This window comes from Phragmites australis, chromosome 3 (genome assembly GCF_958298935.1).
Source record: "Phragmites australis chromosome 3, lpPhrAust1.1, whole genome shotgun sequence".
In the NCBI taxonomy this organism is placed as follows: domain Eukaryota; kingdom Viridiplantae; phylum Streptophyta; class Magnoliopsida; order Poales; family Poaceae; genus Phragmites; species Phragmites australis.
The window spans coordinates 43,959,389-43,965,896 of NC_084923.1; positions in this window are offsets into that span (position 1 = coordinate 43,959,389).

Here is a 6,508-nt window from a genome sequence, read left to right on the forward strand (position 1 = left end):
TCACCGACGAGGTCTCCTACGACTTCAAGAGGGACGCGGTGCTCGCCAACGAGGCGGCCAGGAAGTGGCAGCCTGGGAGCAGGGTGCTGGTCGAGATCACGTGCGCGCGTGGCTCAACGCAGCTCTTCATGGTCAGGCAGTTATACCACGATCGCCTTAATCACCCGCTCGAGGAGGTCGTCACCACGCATGTCACAGGGGACCTCTGCAAGCTTTTGGTGCCTCTTGATCTGAAGGCAAACCCCTAGGATGAGTTCCTGGAGATGTTGCGGGCTGGCATCCAGAGTTTCACCTGCCCGGACAGGTATTTCGAGGAAGTCATCAGGCACCGATGAGAAGTCCTCCGGCTTCCAAATCTCTGAGCTTGTCTTGATGTACCAGCGACGCTTGTCCGGCCTTATTTAGCATATATTTTGATGAGGATGTGGTGCTGATTGTCCGTGTTGCTTCCACCTATGTCACACCCGGTTTTTAAGGAAACAAACTAGATGTATTCCACATGTATGTCAGGATCAAGTTTCCATACATGTAGTGACATCATTAGTGATAACATAAACTGTGTCATTAACAACAAAACATTCCTTACAAAAGGACCCGCAGGTCTAAAAGAAAACACTAAAAGTTCTTCAAGCGGCAACAGAACTCCCATCCATCCACAGGCGTTGTCCGGGGGAACACCAGCCTATGACATGGTCTTCAGAGCAACGCCTTCCTCCTCCTAGAATTCAGCACCATCGTCCAGAAAATCTTCGAAAGCTTCACCTTTTGAGCAGCATCTGGAAGTTGGGAGAAGGCAAGCGTGAGTACACAGAGTACTCAGCAAGTGAGGGAAAAACATGACATGCAGGATTATGACAAGGAAAAGCTTAACTCGGGATAACTGCGACTATGCCTAACTAAACTAGGACTCCAAAGACTTAGCAACCTAATTACTAGGTTATAAGTCCCACAATAAACGAACATAACTCATCGGATTCCATCCGACTAACAGACTCACCAGATATCCCATATCCGACTACCGACTCATCGAGAGTTTCACCACCCAACTACCCAAACCAACCCCTCAGAATCCCCACTAATTATGAAGAAGTCTAAGCCCGCTCTTAACCGTGAGCACGACTAATCGATCAGTTTTATCACTCTGCAGAGTTTGCACACTTTACTCATGAGTCGTGATTCCCATTTTGCTTTACACTTCCGGGGTGTAGAGCCATGGTCTCACTACAAGGCCATTACAAAGCGTCTCCAAATCTATATGCAGGTTGTCGGAGGATTAACTCCAGTCGCAGGGATCCCGAGAGACCCCTTTTTAGAGATTCGGCCGGGGGGATGATCCTGAATACGTTCGTCGGAGAAATAAATGAGAATGAATGCAACGGCCGGTGGTGGGGGTGTTGACCTAGTGCAAGAAGAAGTAAATGCACCGGAATTTAGACAGGTTCGGGCTGCACGGGGGCGTAATACCCTACTCCTGTATGGATACTATAACTGTCCTAAGGAAGTCCCTCAAGGATGTTGCTGGTTACAAGAATGTTGGTCTATCTAAAGCTTGGGGCTCCTTGTTCTTCGGCTGGGACTGGGCTCAGCCTTCCCTGCCGTCTTTTTCTTGCGATGTGTTCTTGTTTATTCGTTGCCTCTCAACCGTCTTCTTCAGCTCTCTTTTTCGTCTCCTGTTTTTCGTATATTGCTTCTGTGCCGCCGGCTGCTTTAAGTACCCGCCGGCAGCAACATGCCCCGAACGGAAAGGGGGGCACGAGTTCCGAGACACCATAAATGGAAAGGGTGTCATCATTTCCTCTGGGCGAAGTGACCGGGGGTGGAAAATGCGTCGCACGCCCGGTCATCCGTCACAATAAATGTCCTGGCAACGGGCGCCGTGGAGAGGGCCCACGGGGCAGCCGCAGAGCAGCCCGGCGTGCCCGCCCTGTCTTGTTCCCCTGCCACAGCAGCACGGCAGACGGAACGCCTTGGTCCTTACGACGTTATCTGAGACAGGCCGGATGGCACGGGACGGGACCCGTGCAATTAATAACCCCACGCCTCTCTGCCAGAACATGGCAGGAACTGACGCTGAGTGCGACGGGAGCAGTTGGAGGTGACAGGCCACGCACGCTCATTAAATGCGACCTCGGGTCTTTGACTGGTTGACACCTCATCGGTGGGCCCCTCGGGGGCCTTTCTGGGTCGTCGGGGTACCGAGTGCTCGGGGGTACTGTTCACCTCCCCAAGCACTCTCTCCCTAGAATGCCTTTCCTTGTCCTCGGGGTACCGAGTGCTCGGGGGTACTGTTCACCTCCCCCGAGCACTCTCTCCCGAGCACACTTGTACGGATCCTCGGAGAACCGAGTGCTCAGGGGTTGCCGCACGCAGCCCCGAGCACTCTCTCCCGGAACTTAGCTCTCCTGGTCGTCGGGGGACTAGGGTGCTCGGGGGTGACCGTACACTCCCCCGAGCACTTTCTTCCCGGTACTTGGATTCCGTGGATCATCGAGGATCTGGGGTACTCGGGGGCCACCGACTGTGGCCCCGAGCGCCTTCTCCCGGGACTTGATCTTTTCTCATCTTGCAGGAGAGACCCCGCGGGATGGCGCCATGTGGCGGAAGGCTGGCTTGGCCTCGGATTCGGGGACCCCCGGTTCCTGATACACCGACAGCACCCACTAAGGTTTAACCACTAACAGGGCTTTCATCCACTGCAGAGGCCCTCTCTTGTGTCACTTAACCGTCCACTGGTGCCTACAGAATATGAAGGGCACTAATTACTTGGCTAGGTCGTACCCATATAGGTCTCATGATTGTGCTGTTATGCCGGGTAATAGGCTTCACAAACCGGTCCTTAGGATCCCACACAGGAGCATACACAACCCTGCTGTGCAGCTCTACCTCATACTAGCTATCCAGTTGGGATCCCTATTCCAAGTTACTACAAGATTACCATACCTAAATTCTTGTTACATAAACATTAGTCAAGATTAATATTTACTCCAACCCTGACTGCACTAGCTTAGCTACACATTTAATTTCCCATGACCCATCAAAGGGTACAAGGAATTGTCACACAAATTCTAGTAAATCCCTAAGCATGGGATTCCATATTAAACAAGCATGCATCTAGGGAAAATAAAACTACAATATCCTACAATGGTGTCGAAGTGGTCAAGAACACTTGCCTTCAAATGCAGGTTGCTCAAAGTCTTCGAATGCTTGGTCTTGTAAGCTGACACACTGCTCGTCTCCTAAAGCCATTGCGCACACCGGAAAGCAAACAAACTTTACAGCTAATTACAACACATAAAACATAGGCAAATAACTCTAAAAAGGCTACTAAAGGACAGTACACGCTGCTACGATCTCAGGAGCACAAAAATCATCTAAATCGGAGCTCGTATGAAAAAGTTATGATAGTTTTACTCTACAGGGGCTTTTCTGAAAAATTACAGGGACTAAATTATAAAAATAGAAGGCGCTAGGGACCTATATATAAAGTTTAGGGACCTATTTGCAATTATCCAAAAGTTCAGGTGCCTAAAAGCATAAAACAGAACTAACCAGGGGCATTTTTATGAAAACAGAAAAGTCTGGGGGCCTAAATGTAAAATTACCTATTTTCTGGGAATTGAGGAATTATTTTGTACTGGAAAATCTATTTAATGCGTCAGCAGGCTGACTGGGCTCGGTGGGCTGATGTGGTTGACACGTGAGCGACACGTGGCGCTGATGTGAACTACTTAATCCGACTGGGATTAAGAGGCAACGTGGCGGCTTCCTATTGGTTTGCGAAGGGGTACGGGAAATTCTAATCTGGGCCGTTCATCGACGATCGGAGGGTCGAGAGCGGTTGGGGAGGGTCGGCGGCCGACGGCGACTGAAGGACGGCGACGTTGCCTGGGGCTTCGCCGGAACTTCACCGGAGACACGCTAAATCGGGCTACGGGCCACTAGATCCTACGGCGAGCGGCGAAAATTGAAGAGAAGCGCACGAGTAGTCTCACCAGGGGGTTCTCGACGGTCGGAGGATCCACTGTGGTGGTCAGCGACGGAGAAGCACGACGGCGGGGGTCGGAGCTCGGAGAGAAACGGCTGTGGTGACGGAGAAACGAATTCGACGGTCGGGAAAGGATCCTGGGAAGCACATGGTGCTGGAGAGGGGGTTAATTGACCTCGGGAGGCTTCGGGTAAAGCTGTCGACAGCGAGGAGGCGACGGTTCTTATCGGCGGTTGGCGAAACAGCAGCTCCGGCGGCGGGGAGACGTCGGCGAGCGGTGAAACGGGTTCCACTGGCTCCGGCGAAGCTGGCGATGGCTCAGATGCGGAGGAAGGGGCTCGGGTGCGGCAAATTGGGCTCTGCGAGCTCGACGGTGGCGGCACTAGTGTTCAGGTTTCGGCGAATTGGGGTAGATGGGGTGGCGGCGCGCTGCAAGGCGGCTTTATAGGTTAGGGGGTGCACTGCCGTTGTGCGGACGTGGGCGCGTGGGGCGGGGCGTGCCAGCGAAATAGGGGCGGCGTGCACGCGGCGGTGGCTGGAGCGAGTGGGCGGGCGCAGGTGCGACGCGGAGAAGAAGGCGCTGACGCGCGGGCCCCGATTGTCAGCGAGAGAGCGCGGGAGAAGGTGGGATGTGCTGCGCTGCACTAGGCTGGGTCGGAACCGATGCTCTGGGCTGGGTCATGCGAAATTTAAACGGGCGTCACAACCTGCCAGCTTCAAGACCTGCTCAACCAGTGCCTTCAAAGGGTTATAATCTCAACTTTCGATGGCCGATACCTCGAGAAGGAGCTTCCAGGTGATACATATGGCAAGATCAAGGAAATTCGGCAGGGCACATTTCCTGATGAATCAGATCATGTCATTGTGGGCCATGACCATGAAACGAGGGTCAGGAACATCCTAAAGGCCTTGGATTCTTACGATGCTGACCTTGTTGATATGCTTCATAAGGAATCTGCAGTCACCTTGGATGATGCATTCGCCACACACTATGCTGCAGTCTATTGTGAACCCAAGGTGTTGGCAGAATTGCTGAAACTAGACTCGGCCAACGTGAATCAGAAGAATAACAGTATCTGATCAGGGATCTTTCAGCCCAACCAATCAGATGAGGATCCCAATTCTGCAAAGAATGACAATTTGATCTCTAAAGGTTCTGTATTATCCCATAACAAGCTAAGAGACAGCACAAATGCAACCTTTATAGAGAATGCTTTGACCAATGAGGCAACTATTCATGCCACAGGGAAGAGGGTGCTAATGAACAAGTATTCAATTCCAAGCTTGTCGCAGTGGTTGAAGCCTCCAAATGAAAAAAAAAATCCAAGAATGAGGTCCTGCCAAGTGACAGATCCCAGTCAGCTAAGAGTTCGTAGAAGAAGGTGCATACAGGTGACCCGATTGCTCAAGCATTATCAAATAGAATGGTGGCACAGCTTAAGCGTGGTGGCATGGAGTGTGATGGTGGGGTCTTCCATGATTAATTGGGGAGCAAAGCAAAGGCGGACTAGGACATCGCACGGACTACCAATGTGCTTTGGAATTCCGGTGGTAATGTTACAGCGGATTGGGATCAAACCGCATTTCAAAGCGGGAGGAATGTCACGGATTCGGTGTCCCGAAGGATAAATTGTCTTGTGGGCCCAACATTCTGACGAAGAAACTACATAAGGAGAGGAAGTAGGTAGCAGAGCACTTCGAAGAACAGACCCGAAGAACAGAACGGAGGACCCTTTCTTCTACCTCGGTTCCACCGGCCCCCTTCTTCCTGAACTAAGTCCTCCCTAATCACCTTACCCTGCTGTTCTCTTCCCACTCTAGTAATCCTTCTAAGCTATTGCTCATGTTCCCTTTCCTTTGTATTCCACTGAACCCGTGAACTGAATCGAGCTTGCAACGCACCCTTTTGTTAGACTCGAATTTGTGTTCCGGTGTTGATCGAGTGCTTGATCCACTGATGTCGGTGACACAGGAACCGGGGGTCCCCGAGTCCCAAGGCCAGAACATCAGAGTGCCACGTGGCGCCCTCCCTCGGGGGTTATCTCCCGAGGTATGAGAAGACCAAGTTCCGGGAGAGGGTGCTTGGGGCCACGAACAGTGGTCCCCGAGTACCCGAGTTCCCCGATGGCCTGAGAAGACCAAGTACTGGGAAGAGAGTGCTCGGGGCTGCGAACAGTGTCCCCCCACCACCCAAGTTCCTCGATGATAAGAAAAGCCAAGTTCCGGGAGAGAGTGCTCGGGGCCGTGAACAGTGGCCCACGAGCACTCGGTTCCCCGAGGACCCAAACAGTCAGTTTCGAAAAAGAGTACTTGGGGCCGTGAACAGTGGCCCCCGAGCACTCGGTTCCCCAAGGACCCAAACAGTCAGTTCCGGGAGATAATGCTCGGGGCCGTGAGCAATGGCCCCCGAGCACCCGGTTCTCCGAGGACCAAGAAAGGGCATATCTGGAAGAGAGTGCTCGAGGCTGCAAACAGTGGCCCCAGAGCACTCGGTTCCCCGAGGGCCTGAGCAGTCCTTCGCCG